The sequence below is a fragment of the Euprymna scolopes genome, chromosome 27 (genome assembly GCF_053919585.1).
Source record: "Euprymna scolopes isolate OS-2025 chromosome 27, ASM5391958v1, whole genome shotgun sequence".
In the NCBI taxonomy this organism is placed as follows: domain Eukaryota; kingdom Metazoa; phylum Mollusca; class Cephalopoda; order Sepiida; family Sepiolidae; genus Euprymna; species Euprymna scolopes.
The window spans coordinates 7,163,453-7,177,857 of record NC_136508.1 but is presented as its reverse complement, the minus strand read 5'-3'; positions in this window follow the sequence as shown (position 1 = coordinate 7,177,857).

Sequence of the window (14,405 nt, the reverse complement as noted above, 5' to 3'; positions counted from 1 at the left end):
ACTACTTTATCCCCTTTGGTTTGATGTTATTATTCGTTTCAGGAAAACAACAAAATAGAAATATCATATCTTCGTTATTTGTCAATATTGCAAATACGATATTTAATTTTATACTTCTGGAATATAATAATGAGTGTGTATGTGTCAGAGGACTAAACGTGTAGTGATTGTACTTTTTTAATATTTTTATTAATGTTACATTCTTAAAATATCTTTCAGACAAACAACATTTCGGGCAAATAGTTCTCAATTACCTCAGCAAGCATGATTTTAGAGAAAAAAAAAACGCTTTTCGAATGTAAGTCAATGCTTAAATTTAAAAAAAAAAGTCAATTCTTGAATTTTAAAAACATTTTGAAGACAATGCTTTAATTAAATAAAAATGCGTAGTGTTATTTATAAATTGAGAAATGTAAACTTTGCCCCCGAATATGAAATGCAATTAAAACGTAAAATTGTGTTCAGAAACATCTACAAGTAGCATAAATTAAAAAAAAACTAATGTATAAATTAATGATAAAATTTTTCATTATGATATTCACTGCTTTAAACGTAACTTCCTTTATTAATTCGTACATAAGAATAGTGCAAAAGCAACTGTATATCACTTTTTCTATCCTTAACCAAAAGCAAACCTTAACCAAAGAGGTGATTTGCTATTTATGAATGAAGGTATGGTAGTTGTAACTGGCTTTGCTTTTAACTTATGTATAAATAAAATTACAACAGAACCATAACAAAAAAAAATTAAATTACCCATAATTTTGGAAAGTAATGAGTTTGTTTCCATACAAACTGCGTAATAAAAGATATAATTTGAAGTGTGTGAATCAATTTTTTTGCGCAAACACAGTTTGGAAAATACGTTTGCTTTCTTATAAAATTGTATGTATTTTTTTAGTTTTATTTACTTTCATAAATTAAGATGACGAACCTGGTAATTCACAATTATTCGCTTTGTAAGCTAAAGTTCTGCACATCAGTAGGATTAAAACATATTTTGTAATTGACAATCTTGTAAGAGAAATAGTAAGAACATCATTGTTTTTTTTTTCAATGTAACTCAGCATATATTTTAAATTAAAATAAGACAGATAAGGTAAATACATGAGAAATAGGTTTCATTGAGAGAAACAAAGTGATTCATTACCAAGATGTATACTTACGGATTTAATGAAATATATTTCCGACTAATGTATTCTCATTTGTAACTAATGTTCCTATTTATTTGCCTCTTCGCAAAGCCAGACATTGTCAGTAGGTCGGTTGTTAATGTGGGGAAATCCAGCTCCCAAAAAGAGGAACCCTTGACGGGGTAAAAAATTAATTTTTTTTCTGCAGTTATGGATGGTTTATTCTCCATTAACCGAGGACAGAAAAAGTTATGTTTTGTATCCGAACATATTCTACACTCTGTTCTTAGCTAAATGTTTATTATACTCTTTTATTTTAAGTGATGTCCGCCTCTTTAAACATCAAATTATATTCGTGCAGTATACTTCGCTTACGATTTGATTCTGATTGAAGATGGCCGATAAGTTTATCGATACATTGAGTGAAATTAAAGCTTGGAGGATTCCCGGCGATTACTTCATGAACCCAACATTGTCCACCTTTAAATCAAAAGAGTGTATACAAAACATTTTATTGAAATAACTGTTGTTGTTATTATTATTATTATTATTATTATTATTATTATTATTATTATTATTATTATTATTATTATTATAAACCTACTTTCTGTGATTGTAAGAGAAGAGATCGAACGGATAGTTAGGAATTAAATGAATAGCTAAAGTGATATTGCTGAAACTAGCTCTGAAGAAAGCACTAAAAGAGTGGATGTGCAGAAGAGAAATGTAAGCGATGATGGGAGGACGCAACTGACGAATAATGGAATCTTATTTTGGAGGGAAATGGTGAGAAGGAGTGGCAATGATCTAAAGCAGATGTGATCAATGACTCTAATTCAACCATACCAGTGGAAGGAGCAGATATATGGTGAAGTGGGGATGAATTTCGAGCTTTTACTTCTGTAGAAAAAGACGCACTTCAGAAGTTAAGAGAGGTTCTTATTGGAGACGAGATCATAGATATTCCAACCATGAAAGTAGTGATAGTCGGAAAGTAAAAGCGAGGTAAAAATATTTCAAGTAGTAATTCAAAACGCCATGAGAAAGAACATATCGATTACGAAACTTAACAGGCTTCTGTATGCAGCATCATGCGCATCAACTTGGAGTAATGCAGAAGAAAAAGAAAGAAATGAAGGATAGAAGGCCATACTGGCAGAGTCGGGTTGATGAAAGTAGTAAACGGTTGCAGACATGCATTAGTAAAATTGAAGAAATAAAAAAAAAAGATTTAAACTAAGACAGAAAGCCACGTACGTAGGTATACATTGCTGGGAAATGAGAACGATGACCGTTCTAACAATGTTGAAAAAGAAGGTGCACACAGATAGTATGAAAATTAGGAACTTTGTCTCAGCGGTATAAAGTGGTAAATAGTAGAAAACTGGCCGGAAATAACACTCCAATTGAAGATGATGCCAGGAAGTTCTGGGTGGGATTTGTCTGTCGAACGGCGAAATAATAAGAAGGCAGCCTGATTGGAAAATATCAGAGAAAGGTTATCATGAATACAGCAGATGAAGAACGGTGAGATAACTATTGATAACATAAAGGTTGGCATACTAAGTATGACAAAGTGGAAGGCACCTGGTCTATCCAGAGTGATGGGTTTCTGGTTCAAACAGTTCCACAGCCTTTAGTCACCTATAGCTGCTGCCCTGCAAAGGATAGTAGAATCGGGAGATGTCCCTGATTGGCTTATCATGGGAAGGACGACATTAATTTGGAATGATTCTGTAAAGGGAACAGATGCCAGCAATTACATACCAATTAGATGCATACCAGTAATGTGGAAACTGTTCACTAGAATATTTGTGGAAAAAATATAGACATCTTGTTAGTAATTATGCTTTCCATGATGAACAGAAAGTGTGTCGGAAAGGCTTGAAGAGTACCAAGGAGCAAATACCAATTGATAAGATAGTAATGCAGGATGCAAAGAGGAAGGAGAGGCATCTGAGTGCAGCCTGGGTCGATTACAGAAAGGCTTACGACGTGGTTCCTCATCCATTAATCAGTCATGGATCCGTGAAACAATATTTATGATGAAGGTTGCTAGGAATACAGTAGAGATTTTTCGAGACAAGTATGTCTCAATGGAAAACGGCGCTTAGAGCAAACAGAGAGGCGTTGGAGCAGGTTGGGAATAAACGTGGAATATTCCAAGGTGATTCATTACCTCCACTTCTTTTTGTAATGAAAATAATGCCACTGACGATCGTCTCGAAGAGAGAGAAACTGAGGTATGACTTTAGATCTGATGGAAGACGCCTCAACCATTTACTGTTTATGTATGATTTGAAGATATTCGTATGAATTGAGAAGGAAAAGTAGAGACTGATAGGGCTCGTAAGGACATACTCGGAAGACATTGTGATTGAGTTTGGGATTAGTAAATGTGGGGGGCTGGTGATGAAAATGGGGGTAAAGACGCATTTGAATGAAATAGAACTGCACAATGTTCAAATTATAAAGGAAATAGAAGATATAGGGTAGAGCTATTTGAAAGTGTTGGATTGTTTGGGCATCATGAACAGAAAAATGAAGGCAAGGCTCAGGAAAGAGTACCTTAGAAGAGTGTAACTAATTGTAAAGTCGAAATTGCATGGAGGAAACCAAATTAAAGCGGTGAATGCCTGGACAGTCACTGTTTTGAGATACAGTACGGGATTTTTTGATGGTCTGACAAGGAGTTGCATGTCATGGATATCAAAACAAGAAAAGTTTTAGCAATGTTTAGTTTATTCCACATTTAAAGTAGCGTAGTGCGGTTGTGTCAAAAGAGGAAACACGGTGGGAGAGGATTGAAAAGTATTTAACATTATGTTAGATCTGAAGAGATATCTTTGAGGAGCATGTGCAGGGTCTATAGTACGTTTAAGCGTCGAATACAGAAAAAAAGAAAAGAAAACCCGTGCACACCAAAACTATCGGATAACGGAAATACTTAGTTTTGAAGCAACAAACGCGAAAAGAACCGGTATATTCGGTACGCAAAGTCTCTTATTAAGTAAAGTAAAGTGGATAAAATCAATGGGCTCATCTCCTTGGACCCTGCCCCAGTATCCACATTGCCTACATAGACAACGCACCTTAAATCTAAATTATTCAATCGTATTTCACCAACACTAATCTGTTAGGCGATTGTACCTACGAAATCACTTATAATTCCCATTGCTTTGTACATAACGCGTTTAGTCTTTTCATCCAGATAGACTACTCATCGATCGTCCGGGATATATCACTTGCGTTCCTCAATTCCTAATTAACACCTGATCTATGCGGCATTGTGATCGTTCTTTGTGCGCCCCTTGGAACTATGTCGTACCAGAATGTGCCCCCTCAGGTGGAATTCCTCATCTCAGCTGTCGGGTTACCGTCTGATGATATCGCACAACTATTTGATTTCTTCTGGATCTATAGGCTGCTGGTAGTAGCTTCTTATTATGCATATTTATCATTGCTTGGAGCGAAAAATATTCAGTTATCCATCATTTTATTGACCTCGTTCAAGTATAATCTCGTGGAATTCTTCTCAACTGCAGATGTTGAATCTTCATGAAACTCCCTACACATTACCAGTCTATCATGTCCACAGTCAACCATTGCCCATTATGCCCCACCACGATAGTGTATTATGTATATAGCTACTCATGTAAAACCCTTCGAAGACAATATTTCGTCAAGAATAGCGTATATATATATATATATATATGGCGGGATCAATTGATTGATATCGAACACAATTCCAATCAACTTGATAAAGCTCCTCCTCTTTTATGTGTTTATCAACTTATTGCACCAAATATATTGTTCTTCCACCCCTATTTCGTACAGGACATGCAGCTCTTCTAGTGAACTGATTCTTATGCAGCAAACCAGGAACTCTTCTTTCTCAACAAACCACTGTTTTTTCTTCGTGTTAACGCATCTGCCTTGTTTTTCTCTGAAAGCACAGATACTGATTTAATTGGCAGTTCAAATTCAGCAGTAACTTTAATAGTTTTTAATATACATTTTTCTATCAGTTCTCCAGTGCCCCATGTTATATTCTTTCACTTTCTCTCATTGTAGAGTTCACCCAATTAAATACCGTCACTGGCTCGATTCTTATTTCGATTTTTTTCAAGCTCCATACACAGCGTTTAATTCGGCCAGGTTATTATGATGATAGGCTTTTTTTCTGGATGATGCTAAATTTTCCGCAATGAAGCCACAAGTCCCACGAGCACGCTGGTTGAAATATTGCTTGCATCACTCAACACAGCAATTTATATGTCAAATCCTAATGACGAATGTCGCATGTCCCTGCCTTTTTTCAACTATTTTAATAATGGATGCCATTGTACCCCGCGACGTAAATACCCCCGACAAATTCGACAAGCAGCCAAGTGGCACTCCTATACAATAAAGGTCCCTAGAAGTAAGAAAGTCTTCTACTTAAATAGTTTCTTCCTAGAACTGCTAGACTTGGCAACTCTCTTCCGGGCTCATGTTTTCCCACGGTGTCTGACATGCGGCGTTCAACTGTAATGTGAATAGACATCTTGCTAATCGACTCATTTTATAGTATCGTTGCAACTACTGTCCCCGATAGAAGCAACCACCTCCAAATTGCGCTATGCCTTGTTGGAGGTTAACATAGACTTACATTTAAAGGTATGTGCCAAGTGTGAAAAGCTGGATATTTCTTCTACATCAGCTAGCATTTCATGAATTACTTTGACAATTTAGACATCAACTTTTCCCTTCCAATCCACTCCCCTTGCCCTTTCTCACATAACAACATGCTAGTGGAAACTATCCAGCAACTGGTTAGTATCCCGCCAATTTACCACAAAAGAACCTAACTCTCCTCTATTTATTTCTCCCCTATCGTGAAATTTCGTCTTAATATCAGGTTACTCATCCGTTTCTCATTATGTTCATACCTACTGCTGGTGCTCGGTCAGGATATTCTGGTAATTTTACTATCAATGCAAACTCTTTCAATTTGTCTGCAATTTCTTTTCTTGATATCTATTTTACAACCACTATTATATTATCAGTGCACAAAGCAGTAGACAATTTATCATGCTTTCTTTCTTCAACCTCATTTTTTAAAAACTGTCACTATCATCGTCCTCAATTTTACGAACATCTGGCTGATAGGTAGCTACAGCACAATATATATTTCGATTTATACTTTCTCTCTACCACTTCTACTATATCCACTCACAAGTCTAGAATTGATAAAAGGAGTGGTGCATCCATTATCAACAAATACAGTCAATGCCATATTGTTCACCCACACATCGAGTATCTGAGAAGACCTTGTTCTCCTGTTCCCTCTAGTCTGAGAACAATATATTGCAATGTGGCCATCATTTTCACAGTCTTGGAAGCTTACTTTAGCTAGCCCATTACAATTTTTATAAAATATCGTCCTCGATATCTGAAACACGTGATTCGTGTATTTTACTTATTCGTACATTGTTTTGTGCTCAGTTCTCACTAATCCTTAAGCCAGGTAGTTTATATTGGTTTGCTAATCCTCATTCTCTTTACGTGAAGTATATTTGTAGTGATAAAGATATATCATGTGGAAATTCCGAAATAAATGTAAGTGTCGCTGTATGATTACGTACAATTTTCGTCAAGCCAATTTTCTAATTGCATTGGCATAAATATCTAATGCATCTCCCCTCCGCTGTAATCGCTTAAGCTTTTCATATGCTTCAAAAGGGCATTCGGTGAATGCCGTCACTAGTCTCATTTCTAATTTGTGTGTGTGTTTTTTTTTTGCTAATCGTGATGTAGAGAATAAGCGCCATAGAGTAAGAGTTGAAAGAAACACGCAAGTATAATGGTAAACCGTTATGTTTAGAAATTCACCTTTACGTTACCTTGAGAGTGACCTTTAAAATCAAATACCATTCTCCAAATGTTTAGTTTTTGCTTAAAGTGCGTGTAAAACTTTGCACCAGTAGGTACCGATCGGAACTATACGTTATCCAAATTTTAGATTAGGTTGATGCAAAAGCAATGCCGTTTTTGACATTTAACTTCAAAAGCTCTTATTACATTTATACATTTATACACTTTATTTATAGAAATAAAAACCATTAAAACTGACACACTTTTGCCAACGAGAAACCATTTTATTAAGCCGCTGAGTAGCGATGGAATCATTTAAGGCCGATTCTGCATCATCTCGGCTTTTGAAGCCTTTATCGCGTAAGAAATTTCGTGATGTCTGTAAAAGTAATAATCATTGGGCTAGAGTTCTGGTTGATATGCCGGATGACGCAGTGTCTCGTAGCCCAATTTTTCCGATTCTTCAGGTTCAGTTGCGGAACATGCCAGAAAGAGTTGTCATTGCGGAGAATTGGTCCCTTTAATATTGACAAATGTCGGACACATACGATTTAGCTTCTGGTGTATTTCGTTACTTTGTCGGGAGTACTTCTATGTTGTCATCGTTTAGCCCTGATTCAAGAAAACGTGATGGATGGAACCGGCCGCAGACCATCAAACAGTCACCATAAGATATTTTGGTGTAGTTTGGGCTTCGTAAAATGTGGTGCAGATTCTCTGAAATCCAATAACTGTGCCGAGTTTCACTGGTTATCGTGGAAAATTCACTTCTAATCACACGTCACAATCCGCTCGAGAAATGAGTTATTTTGTTCCGCAGAAGTAGCGTATAAGACGCCTACAAGGACGATTTTTTTTATTATCGTTCAGTTCCGGCGGCAACGATTTATCAAACGTTTCTGACTTCCCTATTTGCTTTATGTGCGAACGACTATGGACTAGTCGACCCCGAATTCAACAGCAAATTCCCGAGTTGTTTTGTAAGAATCAGCTTTCATGAAGGCTTTCACGTATACGTTATCAACCGCAGTTAACCGGCCACGACCATGTTGATCTTCTAGGTTCTCATCACTATTGCAACATTTCTTTGGCGATCGTTATGCCACACGTTGCCTAGTGCTTCCTGGACAAAACGCATCATTGATATCACGAGCTGTCTCGGATGCTTGTCGGCCTAGTTTGAATTGGAACAAGAAAATCGTACGGATTTAAATGTTTTTCATGCTGTCGAAAAGCCTGCAAAAAATGAATGAAGAAATTGGAAACGGTAACGAATAACACGATTTGATCGAGCGAAAAAACACGCTTCAAAATAATATAAAAAATGGGCACATCTATATAAATTAATTAATTCAGAAATCATATATAATGTAACTTATTTGTGAGAATAATATTGTTTTTGCACCAACCTAATATGTATATATATATATATATATATATATATATGATTTATGTATGCATATATATAACTTGTTATATATATATATATATATATATATATATATATATATGATTTTCCCAAGCATAGAATTCAAACGATATATTTAATAATATAGGGTCAAGTCATACTTTTATTAACTCTGAACTGCTTTTAAGCTTCACCAATCACTCATTTTGACACTAAATATCTAACAATTTTTACAGTGAGCGTCTCAGCTATATTTGGTTTACCCCGTTATATTTTGAAACAAAAAAAAATAATTTCCTTTCTTAAAAACAAACGTTATGATAACATTACCGGTGTTCAAATTTTCTCAAAATCAGACAGACATTTTTTTCTGATTGACTGTTCGTTACCATAGAAACCAAATCTGTTACACTTCCTCAACTCGGCTTGATACGATATGGCTGGGTATGATGAAGTAACAAGATATAAAGGTCGCCTGGGTTTGTACTAATGTAACTAATTAAATTAGTTCAGCATGGCCTACTAAGTAGAATGACGTATCACTATTACCAAGTGTAAATATTTACGTTGTTAACCAAGCATGGCATTTAGTAGAGCGTGGCCTACATATGTAGAAGGTTGTAATACTGTTGTCACGTTGTAATATTAACGTTCTTGCTCAAACATAATAACTGTTTCGTGGCCTACATAAGGACAACACATGTCTACTATTGTCAGGAAGTAATGAATATTTCTTTGGCGCGTGGGGCCTATATATTTTCTTGTTCTATTTTTCGACAACGTCGCATTTATAATGTCAAAAATAAGGCATTTACTTTCCAAACGATATTAGTTATTGTGCTTACATTTATAGACGTGCTTATTATCAATATTCGGCCCAGTAACGCGTCCACATTCTTAAAGTGTCTTAATAATATATGCGGTCTCTATTTTTCGATAAGAACATATATGTTGGGATTGATAATTCTTGTAAAGTTTTTTTTTTTATATAATAAGCTTTTTTAAGTCATTATATTAACAGAAGTCTTTATAAGAAATGTAATAAAATTCAGTTACTACGCAATTTTTGATACGTGCAATCTAAAGCTAAATAAATCATGTGCCATGTTTATATATTTTACATTTTATTTTTCCATTTTGTATCGGCTGGATTTCTGATTCGAAGCAATTAGTGGTTATTCTTATATTTTCTCTTAAATTTATGTTCGAGATTGCCAACACCCATGAAGTAGGATTAGGAAAAATGACGTGAGTTTTCTATTTTTAACATATATTCACTCATTAGGTTCGTTATTTATATACTTATATTCACTATTAAACACTGACATAGCAAGTGTTTGTTAAAATCTTTTTCTTATTATTAAATATTTTCTCGTCGTAAGATAATATAAATATTGACTGTGCGATACTAGAAATAATAGCTTTTCTCCTTGAGCGGGGGTGATTAGATTTGGGGTCTACATAATGTGTTTTATGAGGTTTATATATAACTTATATGTATTTTTATTCAACTTGACAAAAATATCTACAAACTTTCACCACTTCAAGCTTAACGTTAATGATTATTTTCAATGTTAATATGGAAAGATTATTCTTGTAGCAATTGTTTAGTTTTCTTTCAAATTTCATTCGCCATAGTAAATGAAAAAATAGTGTGTATGTGTGTGTGCATATATTTATTTATTTATTTAATAATTTTAATGGGTGTTGTTTGGCAAAATGATAAAAGAGTATTCTCAATACATCCTTGAATATATAATTCAGTAATTCATAACAATTATATCATTTTCATATACTCATGCTTAAGATAACTGCGTTGTTGGACAAGGTGATGTACGTGGACGTACTGTTTATAAGTAGAAGATTAGCCGTCGCGAATTTTGTGTCCATGATTGTTTAGGCACAATAAATATTTCAAATAATAAATCTCAATGATATTCAGATGTAATAACTCATATTTCACACAGAAAACAAGAATATACCTTAATTCTAATTCGTATTGTACACAATTCATTTTCAGCCATATATTATTGATCCTAGCGTCGTCATATGAGTAAAATTAATAAAACGTCGCAAATACCATGAGGTGTTTTATAACGGCAGAGATTCTGACCTTCAATAAAAAAAACTATTCTCGAAAACAGCTTAAATAATGTTTATAGAAAAAAGAAAGTCAGCCTCACATGTCAACAGATATAAAACTGGTCACATGCATAATGGCACCTGTTTATGAGATTCTCGACTATAAATATCCGAAAGTAAAATCTATATGTTATTATGAGTATAACACAGCCAGACAACTATTAAAGCCATGCGAATAATTATTGCAGCTTTATATACGACCTTAATATAACACGCTACCGTCTTCTTATTTATAATGATTTATGTTTATTCTGATTCCATATTGTAATAAATAAATAAAAATATACGTGTATAGTATTCGATATACATACATAGATAGGTGAATACTTACATACATACATACATACATACACACATACATACACACATACATAGTTATTCACATATTTAAAGTAAACTATCAGGTTACTGATGGGATGAGTAATGTATCACTTTAACATACTTCTCAATTCCCATTGATTTTCGGCTTAACATAAGAGGAAATTGCCGGTGACTAATGCCCATAAATATATTTTCATACTAGAATTTAACTCTAGTTATATATTTTGGAAGTTTAAATGTGTATCGTTATTGTTTATTATAAAATCATATTCATAGTCCATTTAATAGTATGTGTTTATGTAATAAATAATACTGTATGTTCCCTACTATTATATATAAAGCACTTTGTAATTGTGCTCTCACATCTGCGAGTCTGTGTGTCTGTGAGTTCGTTCCCTATTAACTCGAAAACCTCTGGGTCGATTCTTATGAAATTTCACATGAATGTATTACATGCACATCGCAATGTACTTAGAAAAATGTACATGAAATTCTTCAGTAAGTATCGGTAATCGATAATCGAATAATTGGATGAAAGCATGAGCAGAAGATTTTGACAGAAATTTAAATCTAACGCAGTTTTTACTCACGAGTGCATTTGAGAAGTTTTATTATAACACAATCCGAAATGCCCAATATATAAAATCAATAGTAGGTTCATTGGTCGTGACATGAGGTTGTTCGAAATGAGTGTTTCCACTTGAGGAACAATTTCACACGCATATTTAACTTTTTCATCTTAAACTTAAATTCTAGCCATTATCAACGTATAACCAGTAATGTCAGACATATAAAATAAATATCAAGTTGTTTGATATGACACACGCGCGTTCGAAATGAAAGCTTTTGTTTCGAACATAACATATATGATAATGATTTTCCTATATAGCATACTGTATTATTTAGTTAATGGCACAATAAAATATTTGCGAGGTGACGGTGGTCTGGCATTTTACAACAGAGACAGACGACATGGGTACCCCGATTCGAGTCCCATTTGCGCCAAGAAATTGACTTTCTAATAAGAATGCGCGCAACTTTCTCGTGTCTGCTCTATAATCTAAAATTCTTTTCAAAATATTTTGAATTGAACAACATCGAGGATTCCAATGTACATAATAGATTATTCGGATTCATAAGTTATTAAGATTAAATATTTTACGTATGTATATTTGCAGTTGTTTATTTTTTATTTCAGCTGAACTATAATGATATGTGTGTCCCTTTGTGTACATGGATTTAGATGCATTTTTCATGTGTAGAATATATTTGATTTTAAACAAGAAAAAACTCGTACTGCAATAATATTATCTTACTCTTGAAACAGAGACTAGTTTATGTGAAGGGATACATATTAATTCGAAGTATTATAATTATTCGATTAAAGGTTCCTATCTCGGATGTTATCATGTGATCCAACCAGTAATGATCGTCGAAAATTGAAGCTGAATTAGTGATTTAATTATGTGCCGATCTCAGGATATCGCTAGGCAACACTGCTTGTTATACAAGAAAAAAAGAATATGGTTTCAACGCTAATATGAAATATATGAAAAAAAAGAAAAACAATCTTGAGTAATTTAACAATATTGTTTGTGGATATAGTTGTTTTGTATATTAAACCATGGGTTGTCTAGGGTGTGACCTAAAAGTTCAAGTCCAAGGTTGGCAAGTATGTGAGAAATGGTTGAAAGTAATGTGTTGCTAACGGAAAATAACCTAAGTAATATACTCTGTGTCTGTAGAATTGGAACCTCCTTCACTCGGTCCAATGCACTAAGTAACCGTTTGTATGGCGACTAAGCTCGCCCACTCCTTCAATTTACCTGTTTTATGTTACATTCACCCACGTGAATCTCACGAGATCACATGAGACCGTTTCTGTTAAATATCTCAGACGCCATCTCGGTTTCTCTTTTTACTACCTAAAGCGCATGACACGCAGACACGATCTTCCTCGATTTATGTATTAGATGAGGAACGCCACCCTACCATGTTGTAATTGTGTGAAAATTTCGGCTGATGAAAACATCCATCATCTTCCCGTATATTCCAGTATATTTGGAACTCGGGAAGTATTCTTAGAGCTTGAGAATTTGTATAAAATTATTTTCATATATAATATATTACAATTATCTACCATGATCGGGGAGATCTATTAACTAATAAGTAGTTGTATTTTTCGTATAATCAACATTAATAACAAAACCTTAACTTCATAAGAAGAACATATTCTTACGAATATATATCAGTAAACTTTTCTCATCAAAATATATTAGTTTTTACACACACACACACATACATATATATATATATATATATATATATATATATATATATATATATATATACATACAAGTGCAGCCAAAACAAAGTCCGCACTTGTCATTTCGTTCAAAAACTGAAAATTTAAGCTTAATTGAATGTAACTCCTTAAACAACCTATACCTCGTACGATCCGCCTTTAATTTTTCTATAATTTTACCTGTTCATATTTTACTTTTAATTGAAGTATGCTAGTGCCCCTTCAATTAAAAAAAACAATAATCGAGATACCAAAACCAAGAAACTCTCACTATGATTCTTTATTTTTATTAAAAACTAACTGAAAAACAAATATCAAAATGCAACTAAAGAGAAATACAATGTACTGGTTATTTGTTGCATAGTCCATTTGCAAATACACAGCATGCAAATTCTGGAAATTATCTGGAATAAATATGCGCGAATACTCTGGTGAGTGTTTATTCCACTTCTTTTCGATTGTGCCTATCATGGTGTGAGTGTTGTTTGATTTAATGTCATAGGTTTTCGATAGAATCGAGGTCACACGATTGGGCAGGCTAACCGCTATACTGAATATCATGTTCTTTAATGAACTTCTTGACGTTGTCATTTGTGAGAATTGGAGCATGCAGGAAAATGAGAATGTCATCCAAATTGTCAGCAAAGAAGGGCAGAAAATGATCAGTAACATATTGTTTTAGTTGGTCGAATAAATCCGACCTTAAAAGCGACCTATAAAACACTGGATCATTGGTATTAATAATGCATCACACCATACAGCAGCGTTAATCGTTGCACCTAGGATTTCATTCTTCGTTTTTCCTTCGAAAGGCGCACTGTGCACTATCACCGCTTAGCCTATTGAACTTGTTGTCCTCTCTAAAAAAATTTTTCGACCAATAGGAAGAGTCATGATATTCATTGCATCTGATGAAGTACAGACATCACTTTCTGTTCTTTTCATTGGCATTCGTCTTGTAACACGGTCTTGCAATTAAATGATATCGATCTGTTTTTTTTTATTGTATAATTATAAGTACATTTTAACATGATTACACTGATGTTTATATTGCGAAGCTATTAATTATATTATTGTTAGGTGCGAATCTTGATAGCATTGTTTTTTCTTTTAAGAAATTGTACTAGATGAAAAGACTAAGGGATCCGACACACACTGTTAATATGTTGGTGATATTACATGTCATTCCTACCGTTTACTAACCACATTTCAATCTGCGCCCGATTCCTCGATTTCATCA